Source organism: Pleurodeles waltl, chromosome 10 (assembly GCF_031143425.1).
Source record: "Pleurodeles waltl isolate 20211129_DDA chromosome 10, aPleWal1.hap1.20221129, whole genome shotgun sequence".
NCBI lineage: Eukaryota > Metazoa > Chordata > Amphibia > Caudata > Salamandridae > Pleurodeles > Pleurodeles waltl.
This window is the reverse complement of record NC_090449.1, coordinates 338,417,146-338,438,119: the sequence shown is the minus strand read 5'-3', so window position 1 is coordinate 338,438,119 and position 20,974 is coordinate 338,417,146. Positions and strand designations below refer to the sequence as shown.

General features: G+C 46.2%; 1 protein-coding gene across 2 annotated transcripts in view; it reads left to right on the top strand.

Annotated features, from left to right (window-relative positions):
* Positions 1 to 20,974, top strand: part of ABAT (4-aminobutyrate aminotransferase) — a 718,549-nt gene that overhangs the window by 172,142 nt on the left and 525,433 nt on the right. The window contains exon 1 of one of the 2 annotated variants that reach the window (XM_069210534.1): positions 10,661 to 11,025. The exons of the other annotated variant lie outside the window; for it this stretch is intronic. The gene's annotated coding sequence lies outside the window, so the exon portion shown is untranslated. Of the gene's footprint in view, positions 1 to 10,660; positions 11,026 to 20,974 lie in introns of those variants that run through there. 2 annotated transcript variants of the gene reach the window in all.

Below are 20,974 nucleotides of genomic sequence, written 5' to 3'. Positions count from 1 at the left end.
TCACACGCATCACCCCAACAACCCACAGATACCTCACTAACACAACCCACACATCCCGAAATCAAGCCCTGCATGTAACACCAATGCATGGGCACCCATCACCAAAGCATGTCCAGTAGAGAGACTCACTCATGCCCCAAAATCACCAATCACACAAGGGCCACAGCAATAATGCAAACACAGGAGTAGAGGCTAACTCACCCATTGCACAAGATGGCACACACAGATACAATAACTATGCATTTACACCCCAACAGGACCCCTACCCAACATCACCGGACAGGAGGTGCCAGACATATCCAGTCCCCCACAGGAGAGGCCCACAGTGACGACAGCAGCTCTGCACGCCTGGATCAAGATGACCAGCCCGGCCCATCAGGGACCTCAGGGCAGTCGGTTCCCCTGACACAGTCACAAACCACCACTGAACCTCCCCCCTCGGGCAACACCGCCACAGCACCCACCCAGCGGGCCCATCCCTCTGTCCCCAGGACATGTCAATCAGCAGTGTGTCCACCACTACAGGGAACCCAGGCAACCCCACTAACACAGGACGATCATGTACCTGGGGGCAGTGGCAGTGGGCACACGGTTCAGGGGACAGAGGCACAGGATAACAGGGAAGCTGGGAAGACTGCTGTGCGAGGTGGGAGTTCAGGCCCAGGGAACCCACTCTCCACGAGGCACTCTCCAACATCATGGGAGCTTACCACCATTCCCAGGAGACCATGGTCACGGTACTGGCCAAGTTTCTGGAGACCCGGTGGCTGCAGGAGGAGCACTACCTGGGGATCAGGGAGGACTTGAAGTCCATCAACACCACCCTGGTCTCCATTGCAGGGGTGCTGGCAGACCTACTCAACACCAGGAGGGACACAGTGGCACAGCAACGGGCCCCTGACACTAGCCTGGATGATGAACAGCCCTCCACCTCTGCCGGCACCAGTGGACAGGAGGCACCACCACAGGAACAACAGGCCACCAGCACCCCACCCCCTGCAGATGGAGAACCACCCCGCAAACGGTCCCTGAGATCCAGGAACAAGACAGAGAACATTGCCAAGACCCCCGCCAGGAAATAAGACCCCCCTGAATGTCACCCTTCTGTCGCACTTTGACAACCTGTCCACCTTAAGCTGCCATTGCTCCACTTTCTATGCCCCATTGGACAATGCACCTATGAAACAAATAGACTGGAGTCTGTCATGGACATTCCTCCACAATCACCCCAGCTAATTTTACAACCCCCTCCACTTATTTGCACAGAAATAAACACACTTGAATCACAAAACATTCTGGAGTCAGTCTGTGCTTTCACAAATGTACAATTGCAAAATCTCTGGAATATAGCAATGTCAATGTACTTGTCCACACACCAATGTAATACAGCTGTAGGCCAGCAGTAAACGTAGCAGAGGGCACAAAGTGGGACCCAGATCTGTGAAATGGAAATCCAAAGTAACAAGTCAGGGTCCATACACTGAGTGAAAATGACAGACTTATGCTAGCTCCAACAATAGTATGAGATGTGGGAAGCAGTTACATCTTATTACCTGTGTCTTACTGGAAGTATTGCAGGATGATGTTGTTTCGGTTGTCGACATCTTCTTCTTCTGCCTCCTCTTCTTCACTGTCCACAGGCTCCACAGCTGCCACAAGACCACCATCTGGCCCATCCTCCTGCAGAAAAGGCACCTGGCGTCGCAAACCCAGGTTGTGCAGCATACAGCAGGCCACGATTATCTGGCACACCTTCTTCTGTGAGTAGTATAGGGAGCCACCTGTCAGATGGAGGCACCGGAATCTGGCCTTCAGGAGGCCGAAGGTGCATTCTATAATCCTCCTAGTTCGCCCATGTGCCTCATTGTAGCGTTCCTCTGCCCTTGTCCTGGGATTCCTCACTGGTGTCAGTAGCCATGACAGGTTGGGGTAACCAGAGTCACCTACAAATGTTGAGGGACAACTGTTAGACACACACTAACCCTTAGGGACAACCCCATACCCAGACACCTATGTCAACTGTGTTGTGACCTTGGCCTCACCTATTAGCCACACATAGTGCCTCAGGAGTTGCCCTATCACATAAGGGATGCTGCATTCCTCAAAATGTAAGTGTCATGCACTGAGCCAGGATACTTGGCATTCACATGGGAGATGTACTGGTCTGCCAAACACACCATCTGCACATTCATCGAATGGTAGCTTTTTCGGTTTCTGTACACCTGTTCATTCCTGCGGGGGGGGACAAATGCCACATGTGTACCATCAATGGCACCAATGATGTTGGGGATATGTCCCAGGGCATAGAAGTCACCTTTCACTGTGGGCAAATCCTCCACCTGAGGGAAAACGATGTAGCTGCGCATGTGTTTCAGCAGGGAAGATAACACTCTGGACAACTCTGGAGAACACTCTGGAGAACATTGGCTGGGACATCCCTGATGCCATGGCCACTGTTGTTTGAAAAGACCCACTGGCCAGGAAATGGAGTACAGACAGAACCTGCACTAGAGGGGGGATTCCTATGGGATGGCGGATAGCTGAAATCAGGTCTGGCTTCAACTGGGCACACAGTTCCATGATTGTTGCATGATCAAGTCTGTTTGTGATTATGATGTGTCTCTCTTCCATTGTCGACAGGTCCACCAGGGGTCTGTACACCGGAGGATGCCACCATCTCATCACCTGCCCCAGCAGATGTGCCCTATGGAGGAGAACAGCAAGCAGAGGGTCATCCAACACTGAGGTATCACAATGTGTTATTTGCTGAAACGTTGGTAAATCGCAATGTGCCGGTATCTGTCTGTATTTCCAGCCTAGATAGGTGTGACACAGTTTTTATCCATCCCATGTGCCCCCCTGAAATGGCGGCTGCCTGACCTGTAAGGTGGGACAAGGGGAAATGAGGTAACTGTGCTGGCGTTGTACACCGTTGCGGTGGGCGGTCGAAGACCGCGGCGCAATTCAGCATTGGTTAACATTGTGCCCTATGGGTCCCAGGAGCCAATGACGATGTACGCCGACGGTGACGGTATGCACCGCCGCGGACATGACCGCCATTTTCTATCTGTTCACTCACTTGATACCTGACCTTTAACAGGAGAGTACCTACACTGCAAGTGCTGCTGTGACCTGTGTCTGGAAGCAACCATGGCTACAGTGTCTGGGTAAAGGGCTCCTACCTTAACTTCAGAGGAGTTGGAAAAACTGGCGGATGGGGTCCTCCCTCAGTACACGCAACTGTACGGTCTTCCAAACAAACAGGTGAGTACACTGTGAGCATGCTGCGTGGGCAATGCCTGTTTTGAGTGGTGTGGATGGAAGATACATGGGGGGGCTGAGTCCTGCATGTGAGGATGGTGAGTGTATGTGCGTCAGGGCATGGGTGGAAACTGGTGGGCAATGAGTATGACGGTCCGGACGGGTGAGTAATTTCCTTTCCTCCTGTACCTTTCCTCTAGGTCAGCGCCCACCAGAAGAAGGGTATTTGGCATGCCATCGCCAAGGACGTCCGAACCCTCGGGGTCTATCGTAGACGGAGCACCCACTGCTGTAAAAGATGGGAGGACCTGCGCCGCTGGAGTAAGAAGACGACGGAGGCCCAGGTGGAGATGGCCTCCCAACGTGGAAGGGGTGCCCATCGCACCATGACCCCCCTGATGTACCGGATCCTGGCGGTGGCCTATCCGGAGTTGGGGGGTGAGTACACTCTCATTCAGCTGACTCTGCGTGCATTACGAGGTGTCTGGGTGGGGGAGGTGGGGTGAGGGTTCCACTTGGCCAGGACGAACTTGGTATGCAAGGTCCCTTGTTAGGCAGGCTCTGTGGCACCCCAACCCCACTAGTGGTAATAGCGATCTACACGTAGTCGGGCTCCTGTGACTTCCAGGTGTGCAGCAATTGGGCTAAGGCCTTGTACCCCATGGGCATGTGAATTTGCTAGGAACTGTTACTGCATGGCTTAGTGCATAGGGCTGCTCCCTGTGTGTTGTGTCCGCCAACGGTAGTGGTGTTGCATGCACTGAACATGTTTTTCTTCTGTCTTTCTCCCCCCTTTTTGTTTTGTCTCCCTGTTCTTGTGTGCAATAGCATCATCTGGCGGAGGAGCAGTGGCACCGGAGCAGGAGGGAGCTGTAACCCACTTGGCCATGGAGGGTGATGCAACGGCGTCTGAAGCCACCAGTGGGACGGAGGGCGAGGGGAGCTCCACGACAGGGACACGAGCATACACCAGTGACAGCGACTCCTCCTCTGATGGGAGCTCCCTTGCGGTGGCAGACACCTCTGTGCCCACCGCATCTACAAGTACAGCCACCACCTCCCCTACCAGCACCGCCCTCCCAGCAGCCCCTCAGCGTGTGTCCCTTGCCTGCTCACCCAGGAGGGTGGGCATCTCCTTCGCCCCAGGCACCTCAGCCCCTGCTGCAGTCAGCCCTGCTGCCCTCAGTGAGGAGGCTATTGACCTCCCGAGATCCCTCACTGTTGGGCAATCTACCATTTTGAATGCCATCCAGGGTGTTGAGAGGCATTTGCAACAAACAAATGCATACCTGGAGGGCATTCATTCTGGGCAGGCGGCCCAACAGAAAGCATTTCAGGCTCTGGCCTCAGCACTGATGGCAGCTATTGTACCTGTGTCCAGCCTCCCCCCTCCAACTTCCTCCACCCGACCCAATCCCCTGTACCTCAGCCTATCCAAAGCACACCATCAGACCAGCATGCACACTCATCAACACACAAGAGTGGACATGGCAAACATAAGCACCACACATCCCACAAGCACTCACACAAGCACCATACCCATGCAGACACAGCAACATCCACTGCCTCCACTGTGTCCCCCCCCGTCCATGTCCTCCTCCTCCCTCCCTGTCTCGTCTCCACTCACACCTGCATTGGCTACATCCTCAGCCACTACCTCCATCACCAGCACACCCATCACTACACACCACTCATGTGCAATCACCACCCCCACTACCATGCACACATCCCTAGTGTCCTCTCCCAGTGTGTCTGTGAGCCCTCCTCCCAAAGTACACGAATGCATGCACACACCCACCCAACAGCCATCCACCTCACAACAGCCTCCGGCCCATGCACCTTCACCCAAATTCAGCAAACATACACCTCCTACAACCACTACCTCTTCCTCCACTCCCAAAACCCCTCCATCTTCCCGTCCCAGTGTGTCTAAAAAACCTTTCCTGGCAAACTTTGACCTCTTTCCTTCACCTCCCCCCCGTCCTTCCCCTAGGGCCAGGCTTTCCAGGTCCCAGCCCAGCACCTCAGCCACCAAATCCCCAGGCACAGTGGTGCCAGCAATTGCGGGGTCATCGAGTGCGCCACCCATCAGGGCTGCCAGTGTGCCACGTAGCGTGGGCAAGGACATCCCGCCACCTGCCAAGGTGAAGAAGTTGCCCACATCCGGGAGGGAGAAGCCGCACCTACCAGCCACCAAGGGCTCCGCCAAAACAAAAGGGGATAGTGGCAAGACACCTGCGGCACCATCAAAAGTGGGGAAGGGAAAAAAGCAGAAGAGCAGGTCAGGACAGGGCACGGTGGCACCGATTGAGGGACTAGTGTCACCCCTCCTGTCCACGACTACACCAACCTGTACGGCAGCGAACACCGCAACCTGCCCCGCCACCTGCACCGCCACCAGAACCGCCACCTGCATCGCCACCAGCACCGCCACCTGCCTGCCACCTGCACAGCCACCTGCACCGCCACCGGCACATCTGCAGCCTCAGCAACAGTCCCCAGCATCATCCCCAGTGGGCAACTGTCCGAGGCTGCAGGAGACGTCCTGCGGTGTCCCTCAACATGTGCTGACACATGCACCACCGCCAGCACCGCCGCCACAGGCACCGCCACAGGCACCGCCACAAGCACCGCCACCAGCCCCGCAACATGCTCGGACAGTGGCACCACCGCTGACATGGCTACCATCCCCAGTGGTCAGTCGTCCGAGGCTGGAGGAGACTTCCTGGACCCTGCCCAGTTTCCATGAGGCATGACTTCCATCACTGTTTGCACCTGCAGGTGGAAGGCGTAGCCGCAGCAGTATGGGGTATGTCTCTGCCTCCATGGTGTACCATGGTACCTGTTCCTAGGCAATCTCGTGACACACACACCCAGGTGAAGGAATGGGACCGGCCACACTGCATGTGGAGCACTCTGGGCACAATGCCCCCTCCAGAACCAGTGGAGAAAGGCATCCACTACCTCAGTCCTTGGTAGGATGAAGCACTCTGGGCACAAAGCCCCCTCCAGAACCAGTGGAGAAAGGCATCCACTACCTCAGTCCTTGGCAGGATGAAGCACTCTGGGCACAAAGCCCCCTCCAGAACCAGTGGAGAAAGGCATCCACTACCTCAATCCTTGGCAGAATGAAGCACTCTGGACACAATGCCCCCTCCAGAACCAGTAGTGATTCACATCCACTACCTCAGTCCTTCGCAGAATGAAGCACTCTGGGCACAATGCCCCCTCCAGAACCAGTAGTGATTCACATCCACTACCTCAGTCCTTCGCAGAATGAAGCACTCTGGGCACAAAGCCCCCTCCAGAACCAGTGGAGAAAGGCATTCACTACCTCAGTCCTTGGCAGGATGAAGCAATCTGGGCACAAGGCCCCCTCCAGAACCAGTAGATACTGTTATCCACTTGAGAGACTGTGGCTTGGCACTCCCTAGAATAAAGCAGTGGGCAAACCACCCACCGGAAAGACTTGAGAGACTGTGGCTTTGCACTCCCCAGGATAAAGCAGTGGGCAAACCAACCACTGGAAAGACTTGAGAGACTGTGGCTTTGCACTCCCCAGGATAATGCAGTGGACAAACCACCCACTGGAAAGACTTGAGAGACTGTGGCTTTGCACTCACCAGGATAATGCAGTGGGCAAACCACCCACTGGAAAGACTTGAGAGACTGTGGCTTTGCACTCCCCAGGAAAAAGCAGTGGGAAACCAACCACTGGAAAGACTTGAGAGAATGTGGCTTTGCACTCCCCAGGATAATGCAGTGGGCATACCACCCACTGGAAAGACTTGAGAGACTGTAGCTTTGTACTCCCCAGGATAAAGCAATGGGCATGGAGCCCCCTCGTGCAGCAGTGGTGTTGTACATTCATCCGGCTGAGGTGCCCCCTTCCCTTACCCCTGAGGTGCCTGTTTATTTTCAGTCTGGTGCCCGTGCAGTGTTCTCTCCTTTTCGAGTCAGGTATCTTGTGTGGGCTTTGCCCATTCATTTTGGGACCACTGGTCCACGGACAATGATTGGTACACTATCCGGACTTGTGTAGTTGGTGTACATATTTGTATATACTGAATTTTAAACTTTCACTATCAGATTTCTAATGATTACAATCGTTACAATCATTTAATTTTGTCCTTGCATTCTTCCAGGGGGTGTATATGTAATGTTGCTGCATGTATTTGTGTGTATGGTGTTGTGGGTGAGGGTGGGGATGGGGGTATTGCATGTTGCGTGTGTGTGTCACTCTCCTTTCCCTCCCGCTCCCCTGTGTTGTAGGTGCAGTACTCACTGTGGTCGTCGACGGTGTCTGCCCTGGTCCTGATAGAGCAGGAAGAAGACCAGCAGGGGCAGGACGTGTAGTTTGGGCTCCATGGCATCCTGGTTCCTCGTTGGGTGTCGAGAGGTGAGTGGTATCCTTTCTGTGTACTGTTTCCGCCGTGCTTTTGATAGCGTTGCTTCCGCCCCAGATAAGGTGGCGGATAGGCCTGTTGTGATATGGTGGGTGGTACTTAGTCCTCCGCCTGTCTGTTGGCGGTTACCGCCTCGGTGTTTGTTTCTACCGCCGTGGCGGTCGGAGTGTTAAAGTGGCTGTCTATGTTGGCAGTTTCCACCATGGTCGTGATTCCATTTTTTTTTCCGCCGGCCTGTTGGCGGTATTACCGCTGCTTTACCACCGTCCGCCAGGGTTGTAATGAGAACATTGTGATGGGACATCCTTTAACTGCTTTGGTCCCTCACTCCATTGAAGTTTTGCTCACCTGAACAAAGACCCAATAACTAGCCAATGCGAGACTGACCTGATACAAAACTATAATTTGGGGTTCTCCGAATGTTAATCAGAAAAGGTGTATTTTGCTTAACCCAGCAACTTTGCTTCCAAAAGAAAATGTTGAATTTGACCAATTGAAAGATGTTGAACATGACTGGAAGTGACTGTTTTGCGCACTAAACCTAGACTTGATATTCGAGATATCAGATTGGAAGAAAATGACCAAATTATTTTTGTTGATGGTTCCTGTGTAAGAGATAACATGGGAACACTGCAAGCATGATATGCTGTGTGCACAATTTCTGGGATACTTTAATCTTCCTGGCTTTAAGGAATGTATTGCGCACAAGTGGCTGAATTGGTGGCTCTTACTAGAGCATGCCATGTCTCTGCTCAACTTAAAATGACCATTTATAGGGACGGTCAGTATGGATTTGGAATAGTCCATGATTTTGGTCAGCTATGGTCACAGAGAGGTTTCCTGACTTTCCTGGTTCGCCAGTTAGAAATGGTGAAATAATCCATGATTTGTTACAAGCTTTACAGTTGCCTGAAAAGATAGTTGTGGTGAAATGCAGTGCACATCAGAGATCGCAAGATTTTGTATCAATGAGAAATGGACATGTGGATCAAGTCGCAAGATTTGCACATTGAATTGTATATCTTTTAAGGACAAATGGGAACTGTTACCTGAAGAAGAAATGTGTACGAATTATGCTTTAATGTGATTGACACTTGGGAAGAGTTGAAAGCTCTTTAAAAAAATGTTGATGAAGAAGAAAAGAAAATGTGGCGCTCATTAGCACTGCTGTGTCAGAATTTCTAATGCAGTTGTGGCGCTATGCTGGACTACTGTCAAATGTTTTGATGCTAGTCCAGAAAAAGCGCCACAACTATATCAGAAATTCTGTGCTAACGAGCGCCATGGTGCGCTGTATTGTAAATAGAACGACATGGTGTCGTTAGGTGGGTGCAGGGCGGCGCAAGCAAACTGGCGCATCATGATTGATGCCCCAGTTTGTTGTGAGTGAGGCCCTATGTTTGCAAACCATGAAGGTTTATTAGCAAATTAGTAAAGTTACAATGTTAACTCAAACTAATCAGGCATCATTTAATAATCACCTTTATACGGCAGGTATGAATATAGTCCAGGCACTTCAAATCAGCAAAGGCAAGTACAATATTATTAAAACACAGAATATGTTAAATAAGGCTAAATCCCTTTCCTTGTGGGTAAGTTGAAAATTTTCAGAATCAACAAATATAGCATTGACAGAAGAACTAAATGAAGGTTCCAGTCAAGAAAAGGAGAAATGTACTTACTATAGAAAGTAGATATAAGGGCAAAAATATAAGGAGCATTCGTCTCAAGAGAGGGAAAGGAGCATCGTCCTGCAGAGGCTGAGAGAGGCAAGTGATATAACTAACAAGCTTCACGGAGCTAAAACATACGTTTTTTATCCAAGTGATGCATTCTAAAGGTTCCCACTGAGTAGGAGCCAATCAAAAACCGGTGTTCTCTCAGTGCTTGGTGTCAGCCTCTTTCTCAAAGATAATAGAATGCCGGCTTCTTCTCTCATCGCGGCCTTCACTATAGCTCACATAGGAGTATTCACCTTTTCATTTTCCCATCCCGTGCAGGTGCTGAAAGTCACTGTCCAAACAAGTAAATTACTACTCCACAACTTCAAACTGTAAACTAGCAAAGAATAAGATTTCCATATAAGGAAAATGTGACTCTGGTGTCTAAAACAGGACAAAAATGTTATGCACAGCAAGCAAAAATGCAATGTTCATTTCAAAATAGAATAAGGTGCCTAGACTTACTCATGATAATGTTAATTTGCATGTATGCTAAATAAAGTTAATCAAAAACCATGGGGGCCATTCAGTTTACTAAAAACGAAATATAAAGCAATGTGTAAAATAATTTGTGAAATAATACGTAAAATATATAGGTCATGTGTAATTCATGTGAACAATGGTTATGCAAGTTACAGATTAACGTATCATTAAGTGCAGATAAATGATGGTGACGTTGCATCACCACAGGCACTCAGGCCGTCAACACTACGTTTGGGAATGCACATGGGCAGTAGTCCACTGTCAACAATAAATGCACATTGGTGCACCCCCATTGGGATATGTCCGGAACTTCTCCTAGTCAGGGACAGCAACAGGCCCACGCACACATCCTTGAATTAGTGTGCCAAGGCCAAAAATAGAAAATCAAGTTGTCAGATACACGCAGATACATGCCACTCCAACACCTCATGGCCCCTTCACTTTCTCAGGTGTTGGTAGCCCCCTCGAAAATTAACTGGTTCTTTCTGGTCATCTTCATTCCGGGTAGTTTGGTGATAGACGTTGTGACGAATACATTTGTCCAGGTCTTCCTAAACGTTCTTTGTTTCTTGATTGCAACACTTCCATTATTTGTATGTCTTGAATATTCATATTTTTTTCTTGGTGGTATTGTTATACGTGTAGCTTGCTCAATAGTTCCTTACTGTTCGGTTTATTCAGATGTTTTGCCTTTAGAGTTCCTACTCTTCGTCGCTTCTTTACAAACATGTTGCTTGGCTGAGCTAACGCCATGGAAACAGCTGTGCTCTCAGGGCTTCCCGCCAGATGGCAGTCCAAGACAGGGAGCCGCCATGTTGGGTCTGCCGGCTGGTTGTAGGCAGTCCTCGCCAGTCCTCTTCATCACTGCATTTGCCTGGCTGACTCGCTGCTCAGCTTCGAGCAGGCTTTGTGTTACCAGAGAGAGGGTGGGAGCTTTGGGTTAAAGAATTATCGGCGTGTGAGTGCAGATTCCCCTGCCTTGCTGCAGGAAGCCCTTTCCGGAGAACCCCGGGTAATGCTGGATACTGAGCTTGGTGCTGCTTAAAACGGGGGATTCCTGTATCACCAGCGGATACATCACTCTCTCTCCTCGTGCATCCTGCCGAGACACAGTGAGGAAAGCGCAGGCAAGGTATCTAGTGCCTTCCAGGAAGGTGAGTTATCTGGCTGCCTTGTATAAGGTTAGAAACGCCTTGCAGATTGACTGTTCGTGCATTCAGATATGCTGTATAATATTTAGGCCGACCTATTTCACGTTGCTTTACAGCCTGGCACGCATCTTGCTTTGCAGAGTAGTAGATATTTCGTAACATGTTTGTTGATCACAATGACTTGGTGTTTACGCATGCATGCATTGATTTTACTTCTGGGGGCTTGTCTCGATGGGTGAATGTATCTGCTGCCGAGATCGCCGTACAGTTACAAGTTAGTCCAATCTCTCGATTTTCCCAGACTTTTATCCTTTCGTGATTGAGGGGAATGAGTTAGATGGGATTAGCGAACAGTAGAACCTGCTCCCCAGATTGCCAGTAAACAACTCTACTCGCTGCAGCGCAGTGTGACAAGCAAGCCCTTGATATTTTGTCTTATGTATGGGGCAAACACTGCAGTGGGACAACTCCAGGACAACATTGCATTGAGCGAGTTCGTGGGATTTTCAGTTGTCGTTTTCGGTTATTATATTCATACGATCCGTCTACCTGTGCTTCTGAATCCGCGCCCTTGCCCTGACAGCCCTTCTTTTCATTCACCTACGTAGTGTTTGCTCTACGGTCGGACCTTTCCTTCATACCTGTACTATATTTATATGCAATGAGTTTCTACATTTAAGTTTAGAAGTTTTAGGGCTCATCTTTTCGATGGTTTGTAGGCACACAAATGTTGTGGTAAAGCGGGCTTCAAGGATTTCGTCAAAGACCACACCAAGGTCACTGTGTTACCAGATTACACGGCCAGATGCCACACGATGTAGCACACAAACCCGGGTTCCCAGTTTGGGACCGCGACTGGTAAACCTATACTGTAGCGTTTTTGACGTTTGCTCTTACTCATTTAAAATGATGTGTGTACTTCACAGGTAGCACTAGCTTGATGGACAGCAGCTGCGTCTGTTGAGCCAGGTAACAACCCAATGCGCTGTTACTTCCCCGGATCTCCGGCACCTCAGAGGTACCCTTGAGCTCAAGGGATGTTTAAGCCAAACTTTGCTACAAGGGAAGACGCCTGCAGGAGATGACACCTAAGTGAGCTCTCCCTATAAATGTTAATGTTCAGTGTTTATATATAACTAAATGCCAGCACTAGTCCACGTATAGCTCCTCTTATTTGGCAGAGGAAAGAATCGAGGCACAGGGAAATAATGTGATTTCACCACAAATAAACCAGATGTGCTCCCGCCAGAGGTCACCTTGGTTTCTTGAGAAGGCGTAGGCGCCAGGCTTCTTCTCGGAGCCAGGGACAAATTCAAGGTGATGGGCACCAGGGTCGGAAATGGCTATAGGGAAATCTGGCAATGCCGGAGCGGCTCATCTGACAGGTCAGTGTGTGGGCCAGCTTTTTGCTGTTTGTGGGCTGGTTTTATGGTCTGCTGGGCCGGGTTTCAAAGTTGATTTCAGAGATATTAAAACAAACTTCGGCTGCAGCAAGCACAAATGTATGCATTTTTCCATACCCTGCAAAACAACACACGTAAACGTGTCTTTACAAGTTCAAAACTGTCTAACTTTTATATCATGGGCCATTTTAAAGAAATGTAATTCACTAATGGGGTCCACTTTTATTTTGATTCCCCGAGCCTATTTTCCATTTTCGACCAAATGTGTTGGGCATATTTCCCCATAAACCATATTGGGGCAAAGGTTTGGTACACCTACATAAACAGGTATCTCACCAGCCAAAGCCCTTCACCCAGTGACCACCAGCTGGCTCACTGAACAACTATTTAATGGAATGAAACACAGGAAGATAACTAGCCCTAGACTTTAGATTGCCACTTGCGCAAATCTAAGGTCAGAAGCCGACTACATGTGTCTCGGGAAATTTTCGAAATCCACACTTCAATCAATCAATCACTGCATTTGTAAGGCGCGCTACATACCTGCGAGGGTCTCAAGGCACTGGGGAGGGGGGGGTGCTACTGGTCGAAGAGCCAGGTCTTGAGGAGTCTTCTGAAGGCCAGCAGGTCCTGGGTCTGTCGTAGGATGGTGGGGAGAGTGTTCCAGGTCTTGGCGGCGAGGTAGGAGAAGGATCTGCCGCCGGCGGTGGTTTTTTGGATGCGGGGGACTGTGGCGAGGGTGAGGTTGGCTGAGCAGAGGCTTCGGGTGGGGGGTGTGGAAGCTGAGTCGGTTGTTGAGGTAGGTGGGTCCGGTGTTGTGCAGTGCTTTGTGTGTGTGGATCAGGAGCTTGACGGTGATCCTTTTGTTGACGGAGAGCCAGTGCAGGCCTCTCAGGTGGAGTGTGATGTGGCTGCGGCGGGGGACATCGAGGATGAGTCGGGCCGAGGCATTCTGGATGCGTTGGAGTTGTCTCAGGAGCTTGTTTGTAATTCCTGAGTAGAGGGCGTTCCCGTAGTCGAGTCTGTTGGTGATGAGGGCCTGGGTAATGGTTTTTCTCGTGTCGAGGGGGATCCATTTGAAGATCCTGCGAAGGATACGGAGGGTGTTGAAGCAGGACGCGGAGACGGCGTTGACTGTCCGGGTCATGGAGAAAGTGGAGTCGAGGATGACCCCCAGGTTGCGTGCGTGGTCCGTGGGTTCCGGGGCTGTGCCTAGTGACGTGGGCCACCAAGAGTCATCCCAGGCTGATGGGGTGGGTCAGAGAATGAGGACCTCCGTCTTGTCTGAGTTCAGCTTCAGTCTGCTGTCCTTCATCCAGTCGGCTACGGCCTTCATTCCTCGGTGGAGGTTAGCTTTGGCGGTGTAGGGATCTTCGGTGAGGGATATGATCAGCTGGGTGTCGTTGGCGTAGGAGATGATGTTGAGGTTGTGTTGTCGTGCGACGTGGGCGAGGGGGGCCATGTAGATATTGAACAGTGTCGGGCTGAGGGAGGATCCCTGTGGGACGCCGCAGATGATCTCGGTGGTTTTGAAGCGAAAGGGTGGGAGGCGGACGCTCTGGGTTCTGCCGGAGAGGAAGGATGTGGTCCAGGCCAGGGCCTTCTCTTGGATACCGGCGTCATGGAGGCGTGCTGATAGGGTGCGGTGGCAGACCGTGTCAAAGGCTGCTGATAGGTCCAGGAGGATGAGGGCGGCTGTTTCTCCTTTGTCCATCAGGGTCCGGATGTCATCAGTGGCGGGGATGAGGGCGGTCACATTACCGGTGCAAATGCCTAGGGCAAGCCGAACCCTCAAAATGATTATGTGAACAGAAGTTTGGCAGTACACTCCATCAAGGTGTCCGTAATTCTTGTTTTATTACAAGACTGCAAACAAACAAACGAACGACGCGTTTCGACCGTAAGGTCTTTTTCGAGTTCAGGCGTCCTGTTATCATTCTTTAGTTATATAGTTAATGAAAGCTTTTACAATAACAATGCATGCTGGGATCTGTAGTCCGTATAAGTCATATTACACCAATTGTTTTTCAATTTGAACCACTTATAATACATAGGACTCCCCTCAACAAAACTACCTTTCAACCACTCTCAAAATAATCGCAAAATGTTATTTCGTGAGGGATAATACTTAAATAGATAAACAATATTCACTCATATAATTCGTCCATTCTTGACCCCACTATAGACAATTCCACCAATTAATTCAAACGGTATAGTCACTTTTATGAATGGCCTCATCTTTTTCAAGTTCAGAAGTCCTATTATCATTCTTCTCTTATATAGTTAATAAATATTAATACAATAGCAATGCATGCTGAAATCTGTAGTCCGTATATATACAATGCAAACGAATTATCATTTTAACCAATTGTTATACATAGGGCTCCATAAAACAAAGTTACCTTTCAGACAACCCGCAAAATGATCGTAAAATATTATTTAGTGAGGGATAATAAATAAATAAGTAAACAATATTCACTCATATTTTTCAATTCATTGCCTCACTATAGACAATTTCACTGATTAATTCAAACAATATAGTCACTTATATCTTTATATCCATCATCAATGAATGGCCTCATCTAAAGCTCATGATGTCATTATACGTTCCTTACAAAAAATCATCTTCTGATGTATTCTCAAAGTCAACATTTTTAACATCTCAAGACATATGTCCAAGATGTATTATAATTCTAAACCTATAAGTATACATAAAGTTTCTCATCATTATTCATCCCAAATGGGGCCTTAGTTTTCATCTGAATTATATATCTCGATTCAAGTTGCCATAACTTTTTGACTCAATCACCTCCCCTCTCATGTTCTGGAATATGATCAATACCATAGTATAAGGTTCTCCAGTCATTCATTGTGTGTGTCTGTAAATGTCTGGCTGTTGCATATGTATTATCTTTATGAGTGATCGCTCTGATAGGCTCAAGTATTCTTTTCTTCAATATGCAAATTGTACTACCAATATATTTACGACCACAGTGGCATCCTATGATGTAAATTACAAATTTAGTATTACATGTAATCTTGTGTTTAATTGCCAACTCCTGTCCGTTTGGACATCTAACCTTTCTCAATGATTTACCAATTTTGCATGCTTTCGAACTATTGTATTTGAAAAATCCTTTTTGCTCTGCTTCCAGCCAGTTACAATCTTTTTCTAAAGAAAAATTACTTTTGACCACCATATCTTTGATACTGGGTGCCTTTTTGTATGAAAACAATGGTTTGGTACCGACTAAGGGTCCCAAATCCAAGTCCCTACTAATTATTTTCCAATGTTTACACAAAATATTCTTTATGAGTGCACTCTCTTTCATGTACCTCATTATCATTCTCACTGTTTCCTTCGAGTCTACTTCTCTTTTATTGAACAAACTTTCCTCTCATTTTCTTAATTTGATTGCCTTCAGATTTTTCTTAAGGATTTTCTCATTGTATCCTCGGGTCCTAAATCTTTCATATGTTTCATCTCATTTCAGTAATAAATCCTTATCGTTAGAACAATTTCTTCTCATTCTAATAAATTCAGCCAGAGGATATTAATCAAAGATTTGGGATGAAAGCTTTTCCCATGCAATATACTGTTGCATGCAGTTTCTTTCTGAAACACTGTACTTTCATTTTTATTGTATAAAATTTCAGTATAAATGGTGATATCTAAAAAATTAATTGATGTTTTACTAGTTTCACAAGTAAATTTTAGACCCACCTCATTGTCATTTAAAATTTAAAACAGTGAAATATTGCATGAATTCATCCTTTGATCCATTCCAAATTACAAAAAGATCATCAATATAGCGGACCCAAAGTAACCCTTTCTCAGCAAATTCATCATTATCTTTTCCCCATGCTATTTCTCTTTCCCACCAACCCATTACTAGGTTGGCATAGTTTGGAGAAAATGAAATGCCCATGGCTGTACCACATAATTGATGGTAAATCTCATGATTTAACATGAAGATATTATTCTTTAAACACATATCAATCATGGCCAATAACATTTTTGAGTGTTCCAACTCTGATATATTCCGTTGTTTCAAAAAGTATCCACAAGCTTTTAATCCAATCTCATAATTAATAGAGGTATACAGAGAGACTACATCTATTGTAACAAGTAAGTAGTCCTTGTGCCAGTCCAAACCTAATAAAATCTTTAAAAGATCTCCAGAGTCCTTAATATATGAACTAAGGGCCATATGTACGAACACATTTTCCCATTGACACAGAATGGGAAAAACCCTTTGCTACATCTGGCCCTAAGTGTTCTCACAATAGGAGCTAAATTGACATCGACATAGTTCGAAACTGTTTCAAACAATGAGTCACATGCTGATAAAATCGGCCTCCCTGGTGGTGATATGAGTGATTTATGAATTTTGGGCAGGAAGTAAATCGTGGGTAAGGTTGGATTCTCTTTTTTCAGATAGATATATTCCTCACGATCAAGTGACAACACAGGACAACATTTTTCTTTTTCTTTCAGACCAGATGGTTTATGAAATTTTGTATTGATGTCTAATTGTTGCAAAACTTCCGTTTCCATATAATCTTCATCTTGTAAACTGTGAGATAGATCAAACAAAGTTTTAAGATCTGTAACTTGGTCAATCCTTAACTGGGTTTCTTCTGGTTCCTCAATGACATGACTTATCATGCTGGGTACTGTCTTTTTACTTTGTTGTGCATGAAATTTTAACAATTTTAATTTCCTGACAAATTTATAAATATCAATTCGGGTATCCACATAATTATAATGGATTTCAGGGCAGAAAGAAAGACCTTTATTAAGGGTTTGTAGTTCAATATCAGTTAACTCATAATCAGAAAGATTGACCACTAAATTCGGAGTCTTCATTATTTCCTCAGACTTCTGAGAGAATATATTTCCTTTTTCCTATTTCTTTTGGCTTATTTTTCTTATATATATAACAATTATCAATTGTGATTATATATTATTCATGCATTCACAGGCGACCAGATCATATATTTGATATTGCAGTATAACATGAAAGAAATATACAATGTTATATTTGAAGTTTTTATCTCATCAAAGCACAGGATTATTAGTCTCTAACTTTCAAACTTAGAATTGCTACGTTACAAAATGGCCGCTCTGTTTGCACTTCCCTTGAGCTATGCAGTCAACAACAAAGAAGGACTATATGGTTTAAATAGTTGGGTGTAAAAATGTCTGCCAATGTCCTGTTGAAGGCTTCTGCCGAAACGCGTTGACATGTGGTTGGGACAGCGTGTGTTTGTTCATGGTGGGCACATTATTGATTTCCTTTTTGTGCTTTTTATACCATTTTATGCGGGTCGAATTTATCTGCATTTAAACTTTTTTCAATAAATAGCAGCCGATTAAATTATTCATAAGTGGTTTTTGACTCTACTATTTTACGAGCTCATTTTGGATGATGTGCAGCCCTTGGTGTGCGATTATATTGCACCAGTTTTCTTGAAAATATATATATATATATATATATATATATATATATATATATATATACACATATATATATATACAGGGAGTGCAGAATTATTAGGCAAATGAGTATTTTGACCACATCATCCTCTTTATGCATGTTGTCTTACTCCAAGCTGTATAGGCTCGAAAGCCTACTACCAATTAAGCATATTAGGTGATGTGCATCTCTGTAATGAGAAGGGGTGTGGTCTAATGACATCAACACCCTATATCAGGTGTGCATAATTATTAGGCAACTTCCTTTCCTTTGGCAAAATGGGTCAAAAGAAGGACTTGACAGGCTCAGAAAAGTCAAAAATAGTGAGATATCTTGCAGAGGGATGCAGCACTCTTAAAATTGCAAAGCTTCTGAAGCGTAATCATCGAACAATCAAGCGTTTCATTCAAAATAGTCAACAGGGTCGCAAGAAGCGTGTGGAAAAACCAAGGCGCAAAATAACTGCCCATGAACTGAGAAAAGTCAAGCGTGCAGCTGCCACAATGCCACTTGCCACCAGTTTGGCCATATTTCAGAGCTGCAACATCACTGGAGTGCCCAAAAGCACAAGGTGTGCAATACTCAGAGACATGGCCAAGGTAAGAAAGGCTGAAAGACGACCACCACTGAACAAGACACACAAGCTGAAACGTCAAGACTGGGCCAATAAATATCTCAAGACTGATTTTTCTAAGGTTTTATGGACTGATGAAATGAGAGTGAGTCTTGATGGGCCAGATGGATGGGCCCGTGGCTGGATTGGTAAAGGGCAGAGAGCTCCAGTCCGACTCAGACGCCAGCAAGGTGGAGGTGGAGTACTGGTTTGGGCTGGTATCATCAAAGATGAGCTTGTGGGGCCTTTTCGGGTTGAGGATGGAGTCAAGCTCAACTCCCAGTCCTACTGCCAGTTCCTGGAAGACACCTTCTTCAAGCAGTGGTACAGGAAGAAGTCTGCATCCTTCAAGAAAAACATGATTTTCATGCAGGACAATGCTCCATCACACGCGTCCAAGTACTCCACAGCGTGGCTGGCAAGAAAGGGTATAAAAGAAGGAAATCTAATGACATGGCCTCCTTGTTCACCTGATCTGAACCCCATTGAGAACCTGTGGTCCATCATCAAATGTGAGATTTACAAGGAGGGAAAACAGTACACCTCTCTGAACAGTGTCTGGGAGGCTGTGGTTGCTGCTGCACGCAATGTTGATGGTGAACAGATCAAAACACTGACAGAATCCATGGATGGCAGGCTTTTGAGTGTCCTTGCAAAGAAAGGTGGCTATATTGGTCACTGATTTGTTTTTGTTTTGTTTTTGAATGTCAGAAATGTATATTTGTGAATGTTGAGATGTTATATTGGTTTCACTGGTAACAATAAATAATTGAAATGGGTATATATATTTTTTTTGTTAAGTTGCCTAATAATTATGCACAGTAATAGTCACCTGCACACACAGATATCCCCCTAACATAGCTAAAACTAAAAACAAACTAAAAACTACTTCCAAAAATATTCAGCTTTGATATTAATGAGTTTTTTGGGTTCATTGAGAACATGGTTGTTGTTCAATAATAAAATTAATCCTCAAAAATACAACTTGCCTAATAATTCTGCACTCCCTGTATATATACATTCTCTGAAAAAAACAAATGTTACAGGGACGTTATACTTAGGTTCTGAAATGTACTCGTACAAAACCATAGAAATTCAGCAGTTATAGTTAGAGTTCTTTCAAGTAACTATAACTCGTGCCCTAAGTAACTATAACTTTTGCCTTTGCCATGCACAGCTAATCACTCCACATATAATATCATCATTATCTAGTAATTTAAGACACTTTAATAGCATTACAATGGCATGTGTGTCCATCTGAAAGTTCAAGTTCAGGCAGCAGGATAAATAAACAAAATGATGACAGCTGTGTGGGGTGCTACCACTTTTTTGTGGAAGCACACAACTTCAAGGCTCCTCTCCTGGTGATACCCACATAATTCTCTGGTGACAGCTGCACTGTCAAGCCAGGCCATAAAAAACGGCAGTTAGGAAGAAGCAGTTTGCCAAGAGTGAACATATTGTACTTTTTTGTCAAGATAGGTGAATCTTTGAGCTAATAAACTGAAAGTGAAAAAAACTGTTTTGTGCATAAAATCTGCTGAATTGATGCTTCCCAATGATGGGCTGTTATCTATTTGAAGACCTAACTTTTGCTGCGTAGTAAAGATAGGGAAGCACAGTTTTCCTGTACATTCTGTGGTCTGGCTGTTGACTAGTGGTGGTTCTGAGTTCTTCCCATTATCACAGAATCTGTTTGCATAGGATTATGGCCTTTTGCTGTGGGCTATGAGGTTTTTAAAGGCCCTGAGTTATAGGCTTACGCTACTGGCGTGGGCCTTTAACAAACCTTATAAACAGACACCTAAGGGGTATCATGCTATTAAAACATTACATCCACTGAGGTTAGGATGTTCTAAATAAAGAAGTGAGAAGCAGAAGGAAAACCATTGGGATGTTGGAACAGAAGGCATATATAAAAGTCATTTTTAGCCCCAAGCCACTTTGTTGTCACCAATGGAGTTCTCAGCATTCCAGGTTCTACTCTGTATTAGGAAATTCTCTGTGCTGTAGTAAGGATTAAAGAAAGAGCTGCTTCAATAACATGAATCGCTAATCTTGCGCCAAGATGCCTCCTCCCACAAGAACACCCTCATCTTGATGATTATTTCTCCAATGGTAAGTGGCATTTACAAACTCCTAGAACTTGTTGGACCCTTAGTCCAACAGGAATCTCATTCTTCCTCAGAGATGTGATTGATCTGGCTATCCACCATTGGTAAGAACAGTAACCAAGTGATTGATCAGTCTAGGATTTGACTGTACTTTCAGAGAGGCAGGCCATCTTTTTACACCTGCTTTATGTCCCTGCTTTAGACACTTTCTCTGAATTTACAATGTAGGCAAGCAGTAGTTAATTTCACAATAGTAAGCAATTTGATAGGCTGAGTGTTGTGATGTTAAAGTGTTAATGATATGTACTATTGTATTGTTTTGTGTTATGTATTGGTATGACC